Below are 26,574 nucleotides of genomic sequence, written 5' to 3'. Positions count from 1 at the left end.
CTGCTGCTTTCTTTAGACAAGAGCTTCAATTTAATAGCACCTAATGAGCCATTCTTTCACCTCTAGAGTCATACTTTTTAAAATTCCATTTTGCATGGGCCTGGTTTATCCAGTCCAATGTAGAGTTTGTGCAGGCAGTGAGGAGGAAGGGTGGACAGCTGAAGAGCAAGACTGGAATTGCTTTGAAGTCATTTCTGTACCATGTAAAGTAATTTTAGCCCTCCTATCCCCCCAACCTGTCCCGTATTTTGCCCAACCTGTCCTTTATTTTGCCTGACCAAAGGTGGCAACCCTAGGGGTGATGAATTCTACAACTATTTCTTACAAAGAAATTAACTTTAGGTTTTCCTATGTTTCTGAACTAGAACTCCCATCATTCCTGATCATTGCCCAGGCTTGCTGAAGCTGATGCGAAATGTTGTATGGCAACATTGGGGTGGGGTGGGGGCAAAGTTTCCGCACATGCTTGAGTGTTATGAGAAATGACCCTAGGGAATCCACAGACTTACATCTTCTCAGGAATGGCCACAAGGAGGAGTTTGGAAGTTTTTGATTCCATTTTAGATTAATCACAGCTTGGCATGTCATCTGAACCATAGTTAGGGCCTGGAACCAATGCTAAACTGTAGATAAATAAAATAGGTACTCCTCATGACCACCCTGGAGGAGCAGAGCAGAGGGGAGTCTGTAAGCCTAACTTCACTGCAACTCATCCTCATAATGCTTAATCATGGTTTAAGGTTTAAACCGTAGTTCAACATTATATGCAAATCCTCCCATCGTAAGCATGAATACACAAAGCGTATCACAGAATAATGATTCTGAAAGAATGATAACGCACAGCTAACATTCTAGGAGACTTTTCATAGTCTCATAGTATGGAGGAACATCACAAATTCACATCTTGTTTTTTTTAATTTTTATTATTTTTTTATCATTAATACACATATACAAGCATACAAACATACATTTCATACAATCTTTAAAAATATTCAAACATACTTACACTCAATCCCACAAATAGTTCCCACCATCCACCGACCCTTCACCCCACCTTTGTGTTGACTTCCAATCTACTCAATTACAATATCTTTCCACTTCTATTACTTTCTTTCACACACCTTTACCCTAATTTCATACTTCTTTTTCTGTTACACGTTGTTTTCCATCTTATTTGATATTTCAGTATTTGAAACGGAACTTGTTTATTCTAATAGGAGTTCTGATTTTTCGATATGATTTTGCAAGTATCTTTTAAACACCTTCCAGTCCCTATCTATCTTTTCTTTTGAAATCCTTCCAATTTCTTCCATTGTTTTGGATATATTGTAATACTCCAATAATTTGGCAAGCCACTCTGTTTTTGTCGGTATTATACCACTTTTCCAGTTTTTCGCAATCAATAGCCTTGCTGCTACTGTTGCGTATAAATATAAGGTCTTATCTTCTTCCTTTAGGCTTCCTGGTACTATTCCCAATAGAAAACCTTCTGGTGTTTTCCTAAATGAGTATCTAAACATTTTTTTCATTTCATTATATATTATTTCCCAAAATTGTTTGATGTTTAAACTGTTTAAATTGTTTGATGTTTAAAGCCAAGCAATTTGTTCTAGCCAGCAGATAAGGACATTCGCACTAGACTATGCGAGCATCAGGCCATGCTACGTTAGCCAATCATATAGGACAGCACGAGCTGTTCACGCGCTGTTCATGCTCCAAGGATGCTTCTAGCTATGAAATCACCCTGCAACAATAAGAACTTTGCTCATGCTCTCATGTACAAGCAATCATTTTCCCACATGTCCCCTTTTCTTGTTTATATTATTAGAGGAAAAGAGGGACCATTAGTCCAAATCGTACACTTCATTGCCTAAGCGTCTACACTTTGCAACATAAATTCCTCTTGTAACCCCTGTGGTGGGCCGTGGTCGGTACCACCATGCAGTGCATTGGGAAATCAAAGAGGGTATGCATTGAATGCAACAACACACCATAATGAAGCCAACAATACATGCAATTACAATCAATAATATTTTTCTTAACCATAATCCATTAGGCAACCAAGAAGACAACCACTCCCATGGATCAAAACCTTCAGGTGGATTCAAAGGATTATGAGCTATCATTTGTTCCATATAATCAATAGTAGCAGAGATATTGGTCGATTGATCGGTTATATACATACAGCAATGAGAATGAATTAAGGCACAAATTCCACCTTTAGAAGCAAGGATCACATCTAAAGCATAACGATGTTGAAGAACTACATTTCTTATTTCTGACGTTGTGCTGAGGACTGCTCAGTAGTATACAAACTTTTCCATCCCCCCTCCTCTTCCCATACCACCACCCCTCTGGATTTGTTACCATCAGTGAACACAGTAAGGGCGGAGGGTAAGGGTAAGGGGGACAAGGCAGTTCGTAAAACATAACGTAGCCCTGTAAGGAAAGACAAACGAGGGTCTCTAGGAGAATTGTGAATGATATTTCCCAAGAAATCAGCAAAAGCTATTTGGGTAGAAACGGCTGTCATCATCAGATGCTGAAATTCTTCCTGTGAGAAGGGCAGGTACACTGACTGTAAGTCCATTCCAGAGAGGGCAAGGGCTCGATGTCGGCCCTTAGCAACAAGGTCCATGACGCTGTTGGGTGTAGCATACACGTTCCATGGAGGAGTATGAGGCAAGTGAAGCCACTCCACAATAGACACAGTCCCAGGCTTTTGGCCTGTGGTGTACAATATAGCTGTTGGAAGGAGCGGGGTGGCAAATACTGCAAGTGATAATTGCGCCATGGAAAGAGAAGGAATCCTGTCCACCATACATCTGCGGAGATGGTTGTTCACAGTGGTTAGAGCCTCTTCCATTGCAGAGGTGACTGTGATCTTGTCTGCTGGATCCTTATGTCCTTTAAGGGCAGAAAATAGTGGAGACAAAGTAGAGGTGGGCAGGTCCAAATAACTCTTTATCCAATTCAGCTGTCCAAGGATTTGTTGTAAATCCACCAGTCTAAGATGACCAGGAAACTGTAGTTGAGGCGTAACTGGAATGGCTGCAGATGCTGTCAGCTTGTGTCCCAGGTACGTAATAGGTAAAGTCCGCTGGATTTTTTCTTTAGCCACTGTCAATCCTGCTTGCATCAGAGTATGGATTAGGTCCTCGAGAAGAGCGTCAGGGATGTGTGATGATGAAATTAAAATATCATCCATGTAATGACAACAGATGACCGCTAGGTGGCGCTCACGGAATGGTTGAAGCGCCCAGTGCCAAGCTTGTATAAACAAAATCATTTGATGAGGCTGCATTACAGTGCGGGCCAACAGCTTAACATCCTCTGGTATCAAATTTTGTTGAAAAATAGTGCCAAACAAGCCCAGGGTGTAAGGAGATTGCAAGCCATTGTCCTTGACAGAGGAATACAGTTCCTTTATGAATCTCAAATCAAACTGTTCGTGCCGGGCTGGGCCTCCCCCTGGCGCGGCAGGAGCAATCACAGGAAAGAGATTAGGAGTTGTACAATCAAAACCCAACAATGGGGCAGCGGCACGGAGAGATTCTTGGAGAGGAGTAGTAGAAGCGGTGCCAGAGGCCTTGGGCGCAGGAGGTGGAAGAGCGGGGGGTGCTGAAGGTGAAGAATGCAGGGGAGTGACAGGAGGAGCCGAAGGGAAAATGTCCGGCGGTTTAGGAGGTAGGTTTGAGGCAGGCAAAGCGGGAGCCGGGAGGGCGGGCGAAGAAGCTGTTGCAGCAGCCAGAAGAATGTTTGAAGGAGTTAAGCACGACATAGCTTTGTAGACGTTACACCAGGCATGCAAAACCTTGACATCAATCTGAGGATGATTTTGAAAGAAGTGTCCAATTTTTTTCCAATCGTCTAACTCCCAATTTCCGTCCTGGGGGAACCAGGGACAGTGAGTGTCCAGGGCTTTTATAAGGGACTTAAGGTCAGCTTTCCGAACAGCAAGGTTGTTACTGGCCAAAAGGAATTTAAGGTCTTTAAAAAAATTTTTCTGTGGTGCAGAGAGAGACTTTCCCATGATTGCAAGAGTTGCAAAAAGAGCAGGGAGCACTTACCGGAGGGATCCTTAGGAGGATGAGGGAGGCGCCTTTTGCCCTGTCCGGGCGGAGATAAGTGCTGATAAGTCCGTAACGTAGTCCAGAATCACATTCACACGGGAGCTCTCACCAGGGATCCACTACGTGGATGAACGACGCGTCTGCAGCCCTGCCGGGCGAGGTGAGGCTGAACGTTGTAAAATAGCATGAAGTCCGAAAGAAATCACACGGGAGCACTCACCAGGGATCCACTACGTGGATGAACGACGTGTTGGTGAGTGCTGAATAATGAAAAACAACGTGAAGTCCGAAGGCAGTCACACGGGGCACCAATTGTCGAGTTGCAGCTCGGCATTCAAAGAAAAATCAGTCTCACACCATGATAGGTTCCGAAATATGGCTGCTCCTAGGGCTAATGCAGCACAGCTTTTATTGTGTGAAATCAGAAAGATACAAAATACAAGCCAAGCAATTTGTTCTAGCCAGCAGATAAGGACATTCGCACTAGACTATGCGAGCATCAGGCCATGCTACGTTAGCCAATCATATAGGACAGCACAAGCTGTTCACACGCTGTTCATGCTCCAAGGATGCTTCTAGCTATGAAATCACCCTGCAACAATAAGAACTTTGCTCATGCTCTCATGTACAAGCAATCATTTTCCCACATTCCACCATATATGTATCATAGTACCTTTTCCCATGTTGCATCGCCAGCAGATATCGCTACAGTTTTTATTCATTTTTGCTATTCTTTCAGGTGTTAAATACCATCTATGTTGCATTTTAAGGTAATTTTCTTTCAGTATATAACACATGGTGAATTTCATATCTTCTTTCCACAATTTTTCCCATTGTTCAAACATAATATTTTTCCCAATGTCTTGCGACCATTTAATCATTGATGCTTTAACCAGTTCATCCTTTGTTTCCCACTCTAAAATCAGATTATACAATTTAGATATATTTTTTATTTTTCTTGTATTAAATATTTATCGAATTTTGATATTTCTTTTTCAAATCCTAACTTTTTGTCTTTTGCTAATCTATACTTAATTTGAATATATTGAAACCAATCACTAATATGAGCTTTAATTTCTGTGTAGTCCTTTAATTCCAATTCCCCGTTTTCTTCCTTTAATACAGTTTTATAGGTAGCCCAATTTTCTTTCATATTTAATTTTTTCACTGCGACAATTTCTGCTGGCGATGCCCACCGGGGAGTTTTCGGTTCTAAAAGTCTTTTATATTTCTCCCATATTTTATATATAGATTTTCTGATTATATGCCCTAGGAAGCCTTTATGTACTCTCACTTTTTCATCTATTAAATAGGCATGCCATCCAAATCTCGTCTCTACTCCTTCTAAATCCAATACATCCGAGTCATCTAATTTGATCCATTCCTTTAGCCAGGTCAGACCCACCGCATCGTGATATAACTCCATATCTGGGAGACCAAATCCTCCTCTCTCCTTCTTATCTATCATTATTTTGTGTTTTATTCTTGGTTTTTTTCCTGACCATATGAATTTAGCCAAATCTCTTTTCCAGTTATTGAAACATTTATCTCCTCCTAGTATTGGGATACTTTGAAATAAAAACATCATCCTTGGTAATATGTTCATCTTTATTACCGATATTTTCCCTAGTAAGGAAAGATTTAATTTTCCCCATACTTGCAAGTCATTTTTTATTTCATTCCATGTTTTCCCATAGTTCTCATTACTTAAGTCTATAGTATTTGTTGTTAAATTTATTCCAAGATACCTTATTTTCTTTTTAATTTCCAATCCTGTAATTTCTTGTAATTTCACTTTATCTTTTTCTTCCATATTTTTCACTAGTATTTTGGTTTTCCCATAGTTTAATTTGAATCCTGCTAATCTGCCATATTCGTTTATGCATTCCAATATTCTAGGTGTACATTGTAGGGGATTTTCTGTTGTGATCATAACATCGTCTGCAAAATTCACATCTTGTTTTAATGTATCAGTTGTATGTATTGTAGTCACTGAAGTGAGCATTTTACTTCAACAGCAAAGCAAAAACTTTACTAAACAGGAGGCATATTTTTTCGAAGGATGTTTTCATGGCTGGAATTGTTCTTCATTCCCAAAGTGCCTGATATCATTTCCACTGACATTATGATATAAAGGATGTTACAGTAGAGGTAAAAACAAATATTCCCTCCTCCCATTTCATGGCAAAAATTCAATTCAAAATGAAATATTAATTTCCTCTTGGAATGAGAAATACTCATGCTTCCTTTGATATATTATGCAAACATATTTCTTCAAGCGGGAACATTGTGGTATATAGCAGTAATTTTCCTTATGTCTCTTTGGTGCAATATACGTTTGATTCCATGAGATGCTTTTTTAAACAAATACTGGATGGTACCCTCGCTTAAAACCATCACCACCAGCTCTCTCTTCAAGATCTAGAATAACTGAGAAGTTATTCTGAGTTTAAGATTCCCTCCAGCTGAAATGCTAATATATAGCAGTCTTTTAAGTTTAGACTAATGAATCAGCTAATTTAAAACTCACTCAGGGATTACAAATGAATGTTTCTCTTAAGAGTTCCCACATATTATTTCTGCTTCCCACCCCCCAGTGTTTGCCTAGGTTTACTTTATTGCCTTTTTGTTTTCCTATAAGTTGCTTGTTATCTTTCCTTTGCAGCAACTGTAGATATCATGCCTGGATTAAGCTGGATCTCTTCATAGAGTTTTCCTTATAGATCCCACTAAGAGAGCTTGACAGATGCTCCTATGAGGCTGTTAGGGATGGCAGTACGTCTCTGAATGCAAACTTCAGAGAGATACTGCAAATGCTTTTGCTGTGAATCTAAAACCTTTGGAAGCAATGCAAAGCAGCTTAATTTCATTTAATTCAGATTTTCGTGAGCTAGACCTGAGGAAATTAAGAGACTTTTGGCTTTGGAGTAGGGAATGTTTTTCAATCTGAGGGCCACATTCCCTTTGGAGCAACATACCAGGGGCCACATGTCAGCAGTGCATAGAGCCAGAATGGAACGATGAATATAAACTTTTTACAGCAAGCTTGTTTCTACACACCCCTCCCTATCCTCCATCCAAACTGACAACAGGCATTATGGGAGTTCAATAACACTCTGTAGCCAGGCAAAAATACCCAAGGAGTGTGCAAAGAAGGGGCAGAAAGAGGTGACCTTGGGAGAGTCCTGAGAGCCCAATAGAGAGATATGGGCCCTGGGCCTGAGGCTCCCCATTCCTGGTAAATATAAAGGACTAGAAAGGAACTGTTAACTTCATGGTTGCATAAGAAAATGCTGCTGGATCAGGCCAATGGCCCATCTAGTCCAGCATCCTGTTCTCGCAGTTGATCAGATGCCTGTGTGAAACTCATAAGCAAGATCTGAGCACTCTCCCTTCTGTGGTTCCCAGCAGTTGGTATTGGAGAGCATTGGTGTCAAAAACCATAGCCATCGTGGCTGGTAGCTATCCATAGCCATCCATGAATTTATCTAATTGGATTTTAAAGCCATACAAGTTGATCCCTGATTTCTGTGGGAGCGACTTCCATAGTTTAGCTATGTGCTGCACAAAGGGGTACGTGCATTTGTCTTTAATCTTCCAACATTCAGCTCAGTCAATAACTTGTCCTTCTTTGACTCATCAGTATGGACACATGAAAGGGCTCTCATTAAAGAGTGGGCTAGCCTTAACCCCACAAATGGCAATGTATTCAATATCCAATATCCAAGGTATTCTATATCCACACACACACACACACACACACACACACACACACACACACATCCTGTGTGGAATTGCTATCAGCTTGAAAGCGGCCCTATGCATCTATGGGTGGATACACTTCATGGGGGCAGAGACCCTGATTGACCTGAGAGAGAGCCACACAAACTGACATCTGTGTGTCCGTTGGTCCCCCAATAGACTCATGTAAGCCAAGGGTCATGTCTGAGATGTTTGTGTTTAGGGGTGGGGCTAACCTTGTGCATTCTTGAGAGCCCCATCATGTGTTTTCTAACAGCACTTACTAGATTCCTGAACAGGACTAAGGTTGGAATGTGTGAGCTACGTAAAAGCTTTAAGGTAATGCGAGTCAGTATTAAATTTCTGTCTTCCATATTTTGTCAATAGAAACTTTTTTCACACTGGAAAGTCATCACTTGATAGTGCAGCCATCAACAGATAAACATGCATGCACATATTGGGTTTTAAATTGTGTACCAATGGCATGAATTGGCTTCGGTGCTGTTCTATTGGTCTCTCTGTTCACTCACTTCATATAACTCAAATCCCAGCTAATCATCCCTCTAATGAAATGATTGTGGGCCAATTCACCCACCTGAATATTTGCCCAGTCTATGTAGTGAGTTCAATGTACATTTCAATTGGCCGTGTGGCTAACTGATAATCCGACTGCTTCATTGCATGGTGAGATTGATTTTTCAGTGCATGATGAGGTGAATTACTGTTTTCACACACCTCATCTTAGTCTGAAAAATCAATCTCTAAATGTATTTTTCTACCTTCCCTGCTGCAAAGAATGTCGAGAACTGGGAGTTACAGATAGGTAGCCGTGTTGGTCTGCCATAGTAAAAAAAAAAAAAAAAAAAAAATCTATCTGAAGAAGTGTGCATGCACACGAAAGCTCATACCAAGAACTAACTTAGTTGGTCTTTAAGGTGCTACTGGAAGGAATTTTTTTATTTTGAGAACTGGTAGAACTCAGTTAGCCCTGTTATATGACCAGGGCTGAGACTTAGAAACAGAGAGTGATGGGAATGCAACAGTGAGGTAAGTGTTGTATTTGTATGGGAAAATCCATCCTGCCCTGATCATTTTACCTTGCTTCCTACAGAAAAATTATTTTTTTGTCGTGCAGTGCTGTTCCCAAACACTTTGCTGTCATAGCCCATATCTGCCCCCATCCACTGGACTCACTAAGGCCAGCAATCTGCATCAGTCAGACACAAATACCCACCTTCTTGCATTCCCTCCACAAGGTGCCATAGAAAGGCAGTGGACATAGTAAAAGATCCATCGCATCCTGGTCACTGTCTCTTCGAGCTCTTGCCGTCGGGACGGAGATACAGGACGATGAAGACAAGAACGAGCCGTCTTAAGAACAGCTTCTTCTCCAGAGCGATCTCGGCCCTGAATGGGAAGCCCGGACTTTGAAAGTCATCTAATCTCCCTTGCTGTATTATACTGTATTGTTTAATTAGTGTTTTTATGGAGCAGTCAAGTAATTTCGTTGTCCCCGAAGGGGGCAATGACAATAAAGATATTATTATTATTATTATTATTATTATTATTATTATTATTATTCAGGGTACCACTTTGTTGTCTCTTATCTTTTGTTCCACAATATTTATTTATTGTTACATGTATAACTCACCTTTTTTCCACGGAACTCAAGATGGAGTATGTGATTCTTTCTCCCCTCGTTTGTATTCTCACAACAACTCTGTGAGACAGGTTAAGTTTAGGGATGGTGACAGACCCAAGGTTCACCCAGGAACCCTCATGACTGAGTGGGGATTTGAAGCCTGGTTTCCCAGGACTTAGTCCAACAATCTAACTGGCACACCATACTAGTTCCTACTGCCTCCTGGGATATCACTCTGAAAAGAGTATGTAAGTGCAAAATGTTCTTACCAACCTACGCATTCATAACATCAATTGCAAAATTAATCTACCTGCAATACCACCTTCAGGGAAGGGTCAAAGGTTGGCATTGATGGGCATCTTCTGAGGGACCACACCCCAGCAAGTGACCCATTCTTGGTGCTGGTTTTGTGTCATTTTATGAAGTTCATGGCAGGTCCCTGCCCTGATGACCTTACAATTCCCATTTCATTTGTAGGAGAAAATAAAGCAGGCCTAGTTCCAAGTGTGAGCCAATGGAATTACACACGTATAGGTTTTATTTTAGTTGGGAGCAAGGACTAAAGGGTTGAATTAGGTTTGTTGGAAAAGGTGGGTTTTTCAGTAGAAAAAAAGAAAGACAGAGAGCACCACATTGCTCTTATAAGAAGGCGCAAAGGAATCTAGGTGTGCTCATTTAAAAGCAAATGAGAGTTTGGGGAATCTAATAGTAGTATGGCAGGAAAGTGGGAGGTCAGGGGCAGAGACAGAAATAATGATGACACAACGATGAAACGGTACAATCCTAGTCTAGTTTTTGCTGACTTGTTATTCTGGTGAGCAGAAAAAAGAAACCTTGTTCCCCAAATGAACAACTTATTTTTTCTTTTCAGAATGTCCTGACATCTTGGGAAGAAATTTGAATCTGTGTCAGAATTGTCAGATTAAACTCTGCATTATAATTTGGTGGCAGAGTGTGGCCTTGCAATGGCATATTAAAAATTTGTTGCCATGCAAATAAGGAAGGACGGCTAATGCAGTGCTGTTATTTTTCTGAGATAATGCAGGAGACTGGGTCTCAAGCAAAGTCACTTAACTCTTTCTGCACTCGCCAGTACTCACCATCAGATACCACGTGGCTGCTTTAACATAGGAGTTTTGGTGGCTCAGGCCAATGGACTATCTAGTCCAGCCTATTTCTCTCTCAAAGACCAGCCAGATGTTTCATGGGAAACCCACAAGCATAACCTGAGTGCAATAGCACTCTCTACACCTGTGTTGCACTCCTCACAGTATTTGTTCTAGTTTTAGAGCCGGGGAACCTTTAGAAACATCCAGGAGAACATTTTCAGTGGGGAATCAATGTGCAGAGGATTGATTGAACCACTCTGATCTACTGGTTCTCACTCCAAATGTCCAAGGCCCTCACATTAACCTTAGAGTATGGAATCCATAATTTCTACATCTCTTTTTAGAAATCAATACAAACAGCCTGACATGTTATTTTGAAATGTGATTGAGCTTAAAGACAGGAATATAAGGAAGAACGCTACATAATGTCTAGTTTTGCTCCCATTGTCAGCTCTTTCACCGTAGCGTTAAACCCTGAATATGAAGTAGAATCTAACAGTGCTCATTATAACAGAGTCAATGTACATTGTTCTCCAGTATAATGGGATGTGAATCACAGGTTGTTTGGCTAGCCATCTTTCACATAAAAAAACAAAAATCAAGGTAAATTGCAACAATTAAGAAAAATAAAGGCAGCTTATCAGAATAGAAGGAATCACAGCAGCAAGACATTTCTGCTGGGCCTACAGCTGGGTGATAAATTGCAGCAGGGTTGTCTCATAGAATCATAGAATCATAGAATCATAGAGTTGGAAGAGACCACAAAGGCCATCGAGTCCAACCCCCTGCCAAGCAGGAAACACCATCAGAGCACTCCTGACATATGGTTGTCAAGCCTCTGCTTAAAGACCTCCAAAGTAGGAGACTCCACCACACTCCTGGGCAGCAAATTCCACTGTCGAACAGCTCTTACTGTCAGGAAGTTCTTTCTAATGTTTAGGTGGAATCTTCTTTCTTGTAGTTTGGATCCATTGCTCCGTGTCCGCTTCTCTGGAGCAGCAGAAAACAACCTTTCTCCCTCCTCTATGTGACATCCTTTTATATATTTGAACATGGTTATCATATCACCCCTTAACCTCCTCTTCTCCAGGCTAAACATGCCCAGCTCCCTTAGCCATTCCTCATAAGGCATCGTTTCCAGGCCTTTGACCATTTTGGTTGCCCTCCTCTGGACACGTTCCAGTTTGTCAGTGTCCTTCTTGAATTGTGGTGCCCAGAACTGGACACAGTACTCCAGGTGTGGTCTGACCAGAGCAGAATACAGTGGCACTATTACTTCCCTTGATCTAGATGCTATACTCCTATTGATGCAGCCCAGAATTGCATTGGCTTTTTTAGCTGCCACGTCACACTGTTGGCTCATGTCAAGTTTGTGGTCAACCAAGACTCCTAGATCCTTTTCACATGTACTGCTCTCAATCCAGGTGTCCCCCATCTTGTATTTGTGCCTCTCATTTTTTTTGCCCAAGTGCAATACTTTACATTTCTCCCTGTTAAAATTCATCTTGTTTGTTTTTGCCCAGTTCTCTAATCTGTCAAGGTCGTTTTGAAGTGTGATCCTGTCCTCTGGGGTGTTAGCCACCCCTCCCAGTTTGGTGTCATCTGCAAATTTGATCAGGATGCTCTTGAGTCCATCATCCAAGTCATTGATAAAGATGTTGAATAAGACCGGGCCCAAGACAGAACCCTGTGGCACCCCACTAGTCACTCTTCTCCAGGATGAAGAGGAACCATTGATGAGCACCCTTTGGGTTCGGTCAGTCAGCCAGTTACAAATCCACTGAGTGGTAGCATAGTCAAGACCGCATTTTACCAGCTTCTTTACAAGAATATCATGGGGCACCTTGTCGAATGCCTTGCTGAAATCAAGGTAGGCTACATCCACTGCGTTCCCTTCATCTACCAGGCTTGTAATTCTGTCAAAAAACGAGATCAGGTTAGTCTGACATGACTTATTTTTCAGAAATCCATGCTGACTATTGGTGATCACAGCATTCCTTTCTAGGTGCTCACAGACTGTTTGCTTAATGATCTGCTCCAGAATCTTCCCTGCTATTGATGTCAGACTGACTGGGCGGTAATTATTTGGGTCCTCTCTTTTCCCCTTTTTGAAAATAGGGACAACATTTGCCCTCCTCCAGTCTGCCGGGACTTCGCCTGTTCTCCAGGAATTCTCAAAGATGACTGCCAGTGGTTCTGAAATCACATCTGCCAGTTCTTTTAATACTCTTGGATGCAGTTCATCTGGCCCTGGAGACTTGAATACATCTAAACTAGCCAAATATTCTTGTACTATCTCCTTAGTTATTCTGGGCTGTGTTTCCTTTGCTGAATCATTTGCTCCAAATTCTTCAGGTCGGGCATTGTTTTCTTTATCGGAGAAGACTGAGGCAAAGAAGGCATTGAGGAGTTCAGACCTTTCTGTGTCCCCTGTTTGCATTTCACCATCTTCTCCTCTGAGTGACCCCACTGTTTCTTTGTTCTTCCTTTTGCTACGAACATACCCATAAAAGCCTTTTTGGTTGCTTTTAACCTCTCTCTGAGTTCATTCTGTGCTTTAGCTTTTCTGACTTTGTGTCTACACGTGCTGGCTATTTGTTTGAATTCCTCTTTGGTGGTTTCCCCCCTTTTCCATTTTTTGTACACATCCTTTTTTAATCTTAATTCAGTTAAAAGTTCTTTAGATAGCCACCCTGGCTTCTTTAGGCACCTTCCATGTTTCCATCTCCTTGGTATTGCCTGAAGTTGTGCTTTTAGTATCCCCCTCTTAACAAACTCCCAGCCATCATGAACTCCCTTTCCTTTTAGTATTGCTGTCCATGGGATCTCACCCAGCACTTCCCTAAGTTTTATGAAGTCGGCTTTCTTAAAGTCAAGAAATTGAGTCCTAGTATGCTTGGCTGCTCCTTTCCGCTGTACAGTAAACTTCAGAAGAGCATGATCACTCGCGCCTAATGATCCTTCCACATCTACCCCACTAACCAGGTCATCAACATTGGTTAGGACCAGATCTAAAATGGCTGTTCCTCTTGTTGCTTCTCCCACTTTCTGGACAATGAAGTTGTCTGCAAGGCCAGTGAGGAATCTGTTTGACCTTATGCTCTTGGCTGAGTTTGACGTCTCCCTCCTGAACAGATCCTTCCTCCCAAGCGAACCCTTCTTTCCGAGTAGAACCCTGTCAACAGAGCTGTCTGGTAACCAAATAAGTGATTCTCCTGAGTCCTGCAACCTTGGCCTTCCGCTCTGTTCTGCTGCTGCTATTGCTCCCAGGGCTTGGGGACAATGGGAAAGAATTTTTGATCTAGGCTGCCCTCAGGATTGGTCATGGGGAGCTCAAGTGAGGTATCTCTGAGATGGGCCTCTTACGGCTTCATTTGGGGCAGGCCCCTCCATGTTCTCAGTGAGAGTGGATTGCTTCATAAGGTCCCAATCTTCCTCATAAGGATCTGGGATCCTGAGAAGTCCTCTAGCTTCAGAGATGACACCAATAAAATCCTGCCCTTCCCCTCACTCTTATTTCAGTCACACACCGGCACTCTTCAGAATGTGGGGTCTTCTTTAGAGGCCAATGGGACCTTTCTAGGTGTAAGAGTATTGTCCCCTCACAAATATGAATCATCTGCAGAACTGCATGGCAGGAGCATTAATATACATGGGTAAGAATGTGGAAACTGTGGAAGCTCAGGATCAATTACCTGGATCTGCACTAAGAGACAGCCAAGATAATCTCTGGCCTCTTCAGCAGCCTCAGCTTCTGTAGCTGGAGTCAGTCAGGTCTACTCTGAGGAGAACTCAGCTGACTACAACCCCTTGGGATATTCCATGGCTTGTGAATCTAGGCAAAGGACTTATGTTTTGAGCATATGTTTTGCAGTTCATTTTCCTCCAGACAAGCCAACTGCTTGCTGGAAAGGCCATAGCTATTATCCTTTGCTCCTAGAGACGTTCCCTAGTGGCATGAGGGAACTGAGCAAGTGTCACTCTCTGGCTGCTCTGATGCTGCTTTGATTCCCCACACCCATTCAGCAAGTCTTGCCAGACTTCCCCCTACCCTGGTTTCCATTTGTACTTACTTGACCACATGCCAAGAGTGGAAATAGGATACAGGTATGAAAAGCCTTAATCTTATTTGCTTGACTGAGACACGAAGAGGCAAATGGTGACTTTTTCTTTCTTTCTTCTAATACAATAATGTTCTGGCATTCCAGTCTATCAGTCTAGGCTTCTCCCTAAATTCAAATAAATCCCTTATATAATTGATTGGTCAACCTTTGTTTATTTTTTTAGCTTGAAGCTGCCGCTGAACATACTGAAATGCTTTGGGCAGTATTTTTCATTACTATTATACCATTGGAAAATAGCCTTGACCCATGAATAATGCTACAAACTAACAATACGCTATGGTGTGGTGTGTCATTTTGGCTGCAATGTATTTTTTTATTCTGGAATATTGCCACTCAAGTCAATTATACTGATCCAGAAACACTCTGGATTAGTTGTTGTGTGGCATGCTGTGAAGCCAAGCAACTGCATTCATCTGTCTAGTTGGTTGTGGTGCTCTGTCAGAGTGATGGGCGATGTAGAGTTTGTTTGTTTTTATAAAAATATTTCTAATTGCAAAGAGAATAAACTTGGGGAAATGGTGGTGTGGTGTTTTTAATTTGTCTTTCATTTGTATCATACTGGTGTGCAATTATAATTAATCTTTGCTCTTCTGGTACCATTTTAATGCTACTTCCTCTGTTACATAATGTTCATTTTGCTCAAACAGCCTGCTAATTACACTAGCACCATCTTCTTCATCAGCATATCATTTTTACTCATTGCACTTTGTAGGAAATACATTATCAAGCTTTGTTTTTGCTTTATGTTTTTAGATTAGCCATCTGGAGGTTTTAATAACCAAGCATACATTCCACAGAAAGACAAGTGTCCATATTCAAGGTTACATTCACAATCACCTTGCATTCAACATTTGCACTTCACTATTGGTGATATCCAACTATGTCACAATCAGAGTATAGGATCTTAAGAGTTGAAAGGGACCCCGAGGAATCAACAGACTTCAGTTCCTTAGGCTAATTGATTTCTATGGTTGTACACAGAGCAGAGTATGAGTAAGAGCTTAGAGTATGACTAAGAATTTGAGAGCTAGTGTGCTGTAGCAGTTAGAGTGTTGTACCAGGACCTGAGAGCCCAGCGTTCAAATCTCCATTCAGCCATGAAATTCACTGGGTGACCAGTCACTGCCTCTCAGCTCAACCTGCCTCACAAGGTTGTTGCCGGGATTAAATAAATAAATGTTGGGTATCACCCAATGAAGACGTTTCTGAAGGAAAATGAAAGATTAAAAATAGTTCTTATATTTATTAACATCACTTGTATGTCGTCCAACCACATAGCATTTTCTGGATGGCTTACCGTAAATAACTGAAGAACTATATAAATGCAAAATATGACTTCAAATTTTAAAAAAGACATAAATACAACAAAAATAAAACTCACTTCATTCCAAAAGCTAAAGCACACATTTAATAAGTGACTGATAAATTCCTCAGTTATTTACAAGGGTTGGGTGATTAGAAAGGTCCTCACATGCTACTGAGAAGACCACAAAGATGGTGCCAGGTGAGCCTTCATGGAAAGACTGCTGCATAACTAGGTTGCTACTAGTGGGGGCTGGTGCCCCTTTGCAGCTGGTGGGGAAGAAGGCAGGTAGACTGCCAAAGCTAATGAGGGGCACAGCCAATTCATTCTGGTTTTGTTCCACCTTCCTGATGACTTCTCCAAGGTCAATATAACAAGCATCATCCCTTGGACTGGTTCTAAGTAAGAATCAAAGGAGGTGGGAGCTAGATGAGGGAAGTCCCATTTGCCCTAAGGGTCCAACCTCAATAGAATAGCACTATCTCAAAGGCCCTCTCCTCAGTGGTTACCCACTTCTTTTCATTTGGTCTCAAGCTATTTAGGATTCTGAAGATGAAAAACAGCACTTTAAATTGAGCTCAGAAATGGACTAGAGCAGATATCGAGAATGGCGGCACATCAGGAATAAGTCCTTTTTGAAGAATTAGCAAGGATGCACAATTTTTCTCAGAGACAAGTCAGAAAATTCCATTTTGCCATCTATTCTCTTTCTCTTTATTGCTTTTTCTCCCCCCCCCCCAACACCCGGCTGCCTTTTCCCTCTTCTCTCTCTCCAGGGCTCAGCTATAAACTGAGACCTCTTGAGAAATCTTTCCCATACAAGGACATCACATCAATCCACAGCATAGAAATAATCAGTTTGTTCAGTCATGCAATCCCATACTACAGAAATGTCTTGGACATGGCACAGAGTCTGCATGAATAATAAATAAAAGAATTTTTTAGCCAGCATAACCTACTTTCCGCAGTTCAACAGCTCGGTTCTTAGAAGAGGAATTTTGAGAGTATTTTGTATGACTGAGCAAATGTTTTACCATGATCAAAGATGTTTTAATTCCAAATGAGTGGATATTTGCTGGTTTTTAAAAGTTAATTGTCCATGACATTGTGATTTACTGTAGGGTTGCATATTCGTGGCATATCAACACTGCACACTGGTAGATGTTCCGTATTTAAAAATATATTTGTTTTCTTTTATTAATAATGTAAACAAGCACATATGAATAGAGGTGACCCACATAATTCACCCACTGCAATCTACAACCACCCACCAACCCATACAAAATTTTGTAGGCTGTTTGAAAAAGCAGTCAGATCTCATAAGCGAGAAATAGAAGATGAAAAATGGCGTACGGCGGGTGGGGGAGAGAGAGAGAGAGAGAGAGAAGTATAGCAACAAAAAATATCTAAGTTAAAAAAAGAGTTACTCTTTAGAAAAATAGAGAATACCAATTTAAGTGTGAAAGAGTCAAGCTTATTATTATGTGATCTTTTTCTTAGCATAAAGGTAAATTGCTAATACAGAGATCCACCAATGAGATTTTTTAATATTGTAAACTGCCTTGTGATCCTCAGATGAAGGACAGCATGGAAATTTAATCAATAAGCAAATAAATGTGGAATTTCCAGAACTGGACAATGTCCCTTTTGCTCACCAAAACAGTGCTATAAATCTGAAGACCATGGGAGTGTATTTTATGAGCAGACTCTGAACATGGAAGACTCAGCTCAGCTCGATTTGATGGGAATCCCAAATGGGGTGAGCCCTGCTGTACTCAGGTCTTGCTTGTGAGCTTGTGCATGAAATGCTAAGCAAAACTGAGGCTTGGAGAGGGAGGGGAAAGAAAAATACGCCATCAGATATGGACCAAGAGGAAAATTAATAGTCAATAGTTTACTAACAACAGTTAAAGTATGTCTAGTTTTGCATACCAAAATGAAAAGCTTGGACTGGAAATGATTTTTCCTTAAATGCGGTGGACATATGTGTGTATTTTGTAAGCAAATTCAAAACAGGTTGGGCATACATTTTTCTTGCAACGCTACCCAGAAAAACTAAATTCCCAAGCCATTTGTTGAATATGGATATTGGTACGTATGATCCAGGAATGCTTTTTAATTAATGGTCACTTTGAAGGAGATTTTTGCTAATTAGGAACATGAGTAGTATCAGGTTTGCACATGAGACAGAAACTACTATAGTAAGAATCTCATTTTCCCATTGCGTTGTACATGATTGTGTAGTTCAAGAATGATTTAGAATGTCTCATGTGCAAACAACTAACAGGTCTATGCATGTCAATTCAGAAGTTAAGTACTACTGAAGTCAATGAGATTTACTTCCAGGTAAAGGTGTAGGGAATCACAGCCTAAAATAACCCTCTATTTTTTAAAAGGATCCTGTATCGTGGTGCAATATTACAGAAGTCTTACTGCGTGCTTACCTTTTTTGCCGATATAAGTAAATTTATTTTAATTTATTTGCACTTGGCAGCATTTCATTTTGACAGACAGCTAGCTGAGAAGCTTGAAATATTTTGACACAAGACCTTTAAACCCTTCCTCTCTCTCCCCTTTGCAATTGTTTTTAAAGTAAGTTTGCCTTTTAATTCAATGAGTTGACAGGATGTATAACTTATCTGTCAAAGAAGTATACATTCAGCGTCACATAAGAGACTTCTAAATGCTGGAAAAGGTTCTGAGGATTGTTCAATTTTCAAATACTTTGCGGAGACAGAAGGGATTTATACTTTGTTTTCTGTCTGGCAGATAGGGGAATGGAAAATTTGGGAACAAGGCAGAGTCCAAAACAGTGTCAGGCTTCTAGGCTATAGCCCTTTACATCACTTTACAAGACAAAAATATATTATGGAACCCTGACATGTAGTTTCTTCACACACACACACACACACACACACACACACACACACACAAACCCTGTTTGAAGTGTTTTGCCTGAAAGCTGTTCAAACGCCTCCATAGCTTTTTCACTTAATTGGTTGGAATTATGTGTTTAGCCCATGATTAAATCTAAATGGCTTCAAAGCACTGACTGCAGAAGTTTAATCCAAGGGTAAGATTATGGGGAAAGTTCTTGTTTAATAGACCTATGATTCCTTCTGCAGCCAGTGCGGTTGCCAGGGAGGGCAGTGAGGATACTGGCACCTTTTGATATTGAGTGCATGCATGCACTTGCGTACACTGATGTAGGGTAGGGAATGTCCACTGGGATAGCCAAATTGGTAGACCATGAGACTCTTAATCTCAGGGCAAAAGTTTCCTGCATTGCAGGGGATTGGACTCTTTCTGCCTTCCAACTTTATGATTCTATATGTCAGGAGCCAGCCGGCAGTAAATCACACTGTTCAATTTGGAGTTAACTCTTTATTAGCAAGAACACGATCTGCACAGACTTGGCGGAATGTCGCAGCAGTTCATCCCTAGTAAGTCTTGTCCCATGGATTAGTTGCTGAGACCAAAATCCCTGCCTCCCCACAGCCATCAAAGCCCCCTCCTCCCCAGGGCTTTCCCCAAGCAATCAGAGACTATGCCTGCATGAAACCAACCTCTCCTCCACTCTTTTCACGCCTCTTCTGGTTCTGGGAGAAGAGGAGGGAGGTGAACTTGTCGCAAAAGGATGGGGCAACACCCGTGACTCTTCACCACTCTGACTCATCTCTGTCTCTTGGCCTCTCTCACCCCATTCTCCTGCTTCAGCTTCTGCCTCTGAGTGTGGACTTCTCTCCACCACAAACTCTCACAGCTCACTAACCATACCCTCCGACATTTCTGTGGTGAAAATAGGGACGTTTGGCCCTTATCATGCATCTTACCCCTCCCTGGATCCAGTAGTTATTTTGAGAGAAAGCACACATTTTAATACATTTCAAATATGCCTTTTTCCGATGAGGTGTTTTCTTGAAAAATCCTACATTTGAATTTAGATGCAGAGACAGAATGGGATTGGGGTTAAAAGCATGTGAGTGTGACACGGGCCAGAAGCAGACAGATCTGCCCATCCTTAATTACAGGATCACATGGAGAAAAATGAGCAGCGTTTGTATGCTTGAACTTGCCTTGTGACCGGAGGAGTGTGTTCAATCAAAGGATGCACCACTTCTCCTCTGTCTGTTGTTGTTTATGATGGATGGAAGGTCTCAAGGCATTTACCCCAGCTTCGTTGGTTGCTGAGACATATTTCAAGCTTTAGCCGATAGCAACGAAATGTTACTAAGCACCCAAATGTTTCAGCTCTCTTTCCCCTGGAGCTTGTCCTTCTGACTGTGGCTGCTATCATCTTTGCAAATGTGACACATTAAATGCCCAGATCCTTTAAACGATCAATTTCTACTAGACAGAAGAAATGAAGTGCAAATAACACATAAGGCTGGAGCCCTAGCCAAGTGTGACACATGCTAACCATTTCAGTAAGCCCTTTGATATAGTGTCTCATTGAATCTTACTCTCCATATTCTCTGAAGTGGCAATGATAGAATCCCTCCTATTGGACTGGAAGACAAAGAACTGGGGGTGAGAGGCAGGAGAGAGGATGATAATATTAAATTAAAGCTTCAGAGGGGTAGCTAGCAGGTATTTAGATACTTATTAAGAGCATATTCATTAGGCTATATTTCTTACAGTATAATTGCGACTATCATGCCTTAGCATATGTTACATGTACCTCACATTGGGGTGGGGAGAATGCATCATTTATGGGGAGGAAAGCAGCATGTGACAAAATTATCATGTATTAATCCTCCTTTGGTGCAATTGTTATCAATTAATGCACAGAACTACATGTACATAATGATCACAGATCAATTCCTTTTGCTGCCTTACTTCTACCATTGTCTGGAGGCAGGCAAGCATCCTCTAGAGGAGTCATCTTTCATCACGAGAGTAGCCACATACCATAGACCAGATGAACATCTTTACTCTGGCTTTTGACACTTCAGGTGTATAGATATATATTTATAACCCATCTATTTCTATGATTTTAAGTTGCTTTGCTTTATTTTTAATGTTCTGCTTTAAATTGTTCTAACCAGCCCTGGATGGGTAGCAATTTGGGTGGGAGCTTTATGTTTTTTATTTTAATGAACTGTATATGGTATTGTGCGAATGTGTTTATGGTATAAGAAATTACTATTTATGGTTATGCTTTTGCTATGCTGTAGATCACTTACATACCTTTTGTGCAACAAGTGACTAACAAGCATGATTATTGGTGTAGCCGAAGGGACGTCAGCCCCTAGGAGTTGACTTCTATGCATCCCCCCAAAAAAAGACTAACTGGGAAGTGGATTACAGTTCACAAAAAAGATTGCAAATCAGAGAAGACTTAAACAGCAGAAATCCAAGGAGATGCATCGTGTCAGCAGCATTCATCTTTCCTGCTATGTTTGCTTGTTACAGCATCCCCAGACTGGGTCCTTGTTCTGTGTGTGTAAATGTATCCCATCCTTTGTATTTATGAATTAGGGTTAGTGTGCTAAGCAGAATGGATCCTTCACTCCATTCTCTATTCATATTTTTCTAGCATTTTTCAGATCTTCAGCTTCCAGCACCTTAACAAACTACAGTTCCCATGATGTGCTTAAGTCTGTAATGTTATCAGGACAGGTTACTTGTTGTTTACTGTTGTAATAATTGTTTTCTCAGAATTTATCTTCTGTATCATGAAAACAAATAAAAACGATAGATAGATAGATGATAGATAGATAGATAGATGATAGATAGATAGATAGATAGATAGATAGATAGATAGATAGATAGATAGATAGATAGATGATACATGATAGATATGATAGTAAGGTGTGGCTCTGCCACAGGATTCTTTGAGTATTACATGCAAATTCATGTTTTTTCTACCATGAAATAAAGAATATTTGCAACATATGCATACCCCCAAAGGCAATAATTTCTGATTAGTTTTCAGTCCCGGAAGCACTAACTGCATGTAGAAAATAAATAGTGTTAAAGGATGAGGGAAGAACAAAGGGTGCACAATCTGCAGACCACCTCTCTACCAAGCTATTGGGCAGGCATTGCTCACTCGTAATAGCTGAGTTTCACAGCCTTGAGTGAAAATCTTTGGCCATGACATATCTATTTGATAAAACAGTATTATAACAGAGAGGTGCTGGGTAGGGAGGTGGGGGGGGGAGTTCCTGGAATGGCAAAGAGAATTGAGTCGATATTATGGATTGCTGGGAGGTAGAAAAGGGTGGTACACAGCTGGATATGATGGCATGGGGCAGGTGGAGTTCAGTTACATGCAGCCATCCTTACCAAAGACACTACTCAGGTGATTTTGTGGGTACCAATGAAGGTAGAAAACAGATAATCTGTACACATTCAAACTTTAAACTGTTCTCTACAATAAATGCATGGCTTACTACTGCCACCATCTGAGCGATAAGATATTACTCACCCAGAATCATGCTGTTGATGTGCAATACAGTGAAATTAACTAACATTTCCAGTGCATTGTAAGGCAATATTTTTTTCTATATAATACAGATTGATTTGATTAATAAATTAACTAAAGCTTTACCTTGCAACATCAGCTTTAAGGGCAGGAAACTAATCCCATCAATGTTTGCAAAAGCATCCCAATTCATTAACGGCACAGTTTTCAACTTGGCACTCACCTGAATAATCTCTTCCATTTCATTTTGTTTTTATTTCCCCTGACTTCATGCTGTCCAGTGATGCTTTTCTATTCTCATTCATTCCACTGCATAGACTTATTCTTTGCATTACACATTTTACAACACATGTTCCCGCCTTCTTTTCTCCCACCCCACAAATGTGATCTTAGTTTCCATAAATCATCTACTCAGGATCTTGTCAGCAAAACACTGTTTTGTTTTGAAAGTGCTATGTAATAGAATAAAGTATGCATGGGAGTGCCTGCCAACATAATGTGGCATGAGTTTCATGACCCAAACAATGCCACTTTTCTACCAGGGTGTCATTCCTCCGTCCCACCCACCCCCTCTGATTTTTTCCCCCATTTTCTTTTTTCTTCCTCTCAGCTCTATCAGTTGTCTGGCCATTTCTCCCACCTACCCATGAATCCTACCAAATTTGGAATCTGCTGGACTTCAGAAAATGAGATGACTGATGAACTCAAACTGGGGCTGATAAGTAAAGGTAAAGGGACCCCTGACAATTAGGTCTAGTCATGACCGACTCTGGGGTTGTGGCACTCATCTCACTTTATTGGTCAAGGGAGTCGGCGTACAACTTCTGGGTCATGTGGCCAGCATGACTAAGCCGCTTCTGGCGAACCAGAGCAGTGCACAGAAACGCCGTTTACCTTCCCGCTGGAGCGGTACCTATTTATCTATTTGCACTTTGACGTGCTTTTGAACTGCTAGGTTGGCAGGAGCAGGGACCGAGCAACGGGAGCTCATCCCGTCACAGGGATTCAAACCTCCGACCTTCTGATCGGCAAGTCCTAGGCTCTGTGGTTGAACTAAATTGACACACTGCAGTGTGGAGTGTTCTCAGTGAGCAGTTATGGGAGGTGTTTGCCCCTTGGCATTTTCTCCAAAATTGTTCTTTCCCAAACCTATAGATACCTCCCTCTTATGTGTGGGTGGTGGCATTTTGGCTACATACAGATCTACACTCAGAGAATGAATTCAACAAAACCTTGTGCCTGACAGGTCAGAGCAAGTTACAGCCACAATAAGAAGCACAGAAATGGACTGCAGTGGCTTAGACCTGCCAACCCCATGTTAGATGTTACTGCTCATAAACATTTTGTCATCAGCAAAATGTGCTACAGAGCACATAAGATCTGGAGAGAACATTTAGGAGAGAACTGAGAGCTGGAAAAAGCAGTCTTTTCAGGAGATATAAAAATTTTAAATACCAAAATGTTTCAAATTTAGATTGAATGGAGAGCAAGAGATTTGGGTAAATTTTTAACATGCTCTTTGGCAAAAAGCACATTGGGGTCATGTGAAAAAGACTGAGGATTTAAAGCCATTCAGTGGATGTTAAAAATGGAGTGAGGGCAAAGCAATTACTTTCGTAAAATATTTAACAAGAAGAGGTAGTCCATGGCTGGGGGAAACCTAACTCCAGTTTTTAATTATTAAATGATGGGGAAGCACTTTGCTGCTACAAAGTTAATGTTTTAATAATATTTAGTACTTTAAAAATGCTTCACACATAGAAGAGGAGCAGCTGGTTAAAATGTATAATAGATACAACTGTGAAAGGATTCTGTGGCAGAGCATATTATTAAACTTGTTTAGTGACTGGAGTATAGCATGCAAAGTTGTTTAAACATTAAGAAACTTCCCATGGCAACAGCAGCATTTTAGGAATGGAAAAGTTGCCTTATTTTGAGCCCTTCGTTCATCAAGCTCAGCATTCTTCCTACCTTCCTGGAAATACCTGAGATTTGGCTTGGAAGCAGATGGTCTCCCATGAACCACTGTCCCTATTTTGAAGGTGGAATAGGGCTGTCATTCTAAGGCTCAACAACTTTGGGGTTTACTTTTTGAAATATGGCAACCCTAACGGTATTATAGCATGATGATAAAATCAGAACAGGATCCTACCAGCATGCTGAATGTCACTGATGAGATTGTGGAGCAACCTTCCCAGATTCCCCAGATATCCTGAATGTTTGTATTCTGCTGCCTCAAGTTCAGGTCACAAATACAGCATAGTGTAGCCTTCATTGCTTAATCTATTGTGAAGCCCATAGTGCTGCCTTCTGAGCAGGTACAGAAGTACTACATTAGGCAAATGTATGGGCCTTTTTCAGGACGTGTGGGATATATGCCCATTACCGTCATCTCCAGAACTCAGGTGATGGAGTGCCAACAAAATTGGAGCCAACGCTAAACCACTGGGGGTGCTTCACTTTGTCTCAATGGTGGGCCAGCTCTGGTTACTGGTTCCTCTGCTCTCCTCTGTGAAGTTCCTTACTTCTAGGTGTTGGCTAGACTAAACTCTCCCACTTACATGCATGCATTTGGTGCACACAAGGTCCCTTTCATTTTAGCACCAATTGCATGTATTAGCCGGGCAAGTGGCCGGCATGTATATTGGCATCTAGGGTGCAAGGCTACTCAATCCACTCTAAAGAGCCCTTCCATGCATTCGGTAACTACAGATGCTGAATGGCTCTAGTGAGCTGGTATCAGATTATTACATCAGTTCTGTTAAATCAGTTGAAGCATGTAATGTTGTTCATGGTGACAGTTCTGTGATTGTTTTACTAACCAAGTTGGTTGCTTTGTCACCTGTGTAAATGTTTCTGTATTGTTAAACTATGAGAATATAGAAGAATGTCAAATGTACTGCAGTTCTTAAAATTTGTTTCATTTCCAGCATGCTTAGTAGTTCTTACTGCTGACAGCAGTAACAGTTTGAGATCTATTAACTCACCCTGCTCCATTGCACAAATAATCATAATAATGTGCTTTATCTTTACATTTTCTTAAGTGAAGCAGAACTGAACCAGTTGCTTCATGTGCATCAGCCTGATTTTAGAACTTTAATTGGCCTGAAACAGAATGAAACAGAACAGCTGCAGCTGCAGTGGAACCTCTAGTGAATGGGAAAATGTTGCTCTGATTGAATTAGGACGTGGGTCTCCTGAGCTGAGAAGTGATGTTGGGATCATACTTGGATAGGCAAGCTCTGATGCAGGAGGAAGGGGAAGAAGAAATAGAGGCGGGGATGAATTGAGAAAACCTGGGTGGGACCTTCCCTTTCCACCTCAACTTCAATCACTTTGAAGCAGGCATGCCAGATTCTGCCCCATGTTGTGGGTGCCCGGTGCCCGGTGTGCGCATGTGCTGTCACATACATTGTATGCATGATGTCACATAGTGCACCATGGTGTGAACATGATGTCACACCACGTGATGGGCCCGATGGAGCTTGTTGTGCCCTCCAAAAGGCCTGGGCCTTTCAGAGGGCACAGCAGGCTCCATCAGGTCTCAGCACACTGTGTGATATCATGTGCACACCACGTTGGGGTGCCCAGCTGGGCACCCACATTGAAAAAAATGTGGGTGCCTTGGCCCCCAGGGCCCCTCAGAGATGGCGCTTGCGCTTTGGACAGTTAGCAGGAGTGCTAGCTATCCCCTGTGACCTTCTTGCAAAGTAGAGTCTCAATGGAGGCTGGGAAGGGCTTTGATCAGCAAAGGGGGAAGCCAAAGCAGGAGGTGGAAGCAACCTGAACAGAAGGATGCAGTCTTTTCACCTAGAACAAGGCACTGCTTTCACAGATGGGAACAGGCCCTCAAAATCTCAATAGTCCCACAAGGTGAGAGAGTATTGCACATGAGCACACCACACAAGCTTGGCTCTTCCATCCAGTTCCAAGCTTCTTGGCTACTCCTCAATTGTATTTTGACTCCTGAGTCCTGTGCCTGCTGCAAAGCCTGCAGAGTCTGTCTTGTTACTTGCCGGAATGAAGTAAGAGCATCTGTCTAATGTGTTTTGGACTGGAACCAGGGCGGCCGGCGCTTGGGGCTTGGCATAACAAGCCACTGCCTTTTCTGCAGTGGTTCCCCATTGGTGGAATGCTCTCCCCAAGGAGGTT

The sequence above is a fragment of the Podarcis bocagei genome (assembly GCF_964188305.1).
Source record: "Podarcis bocagei genome assembly, chromosome: 10".
In the NCBI taxonomy this organism is placed as follows: domain Eukaryota; kingdom Metazoa; phylum Chordata; class Lepidosauria; order Squamata; family Lacertidae; genus Podarcis; species Podarcis bocagei.
Note: the sequence above shows the minus strand (reverse complement) of the source record.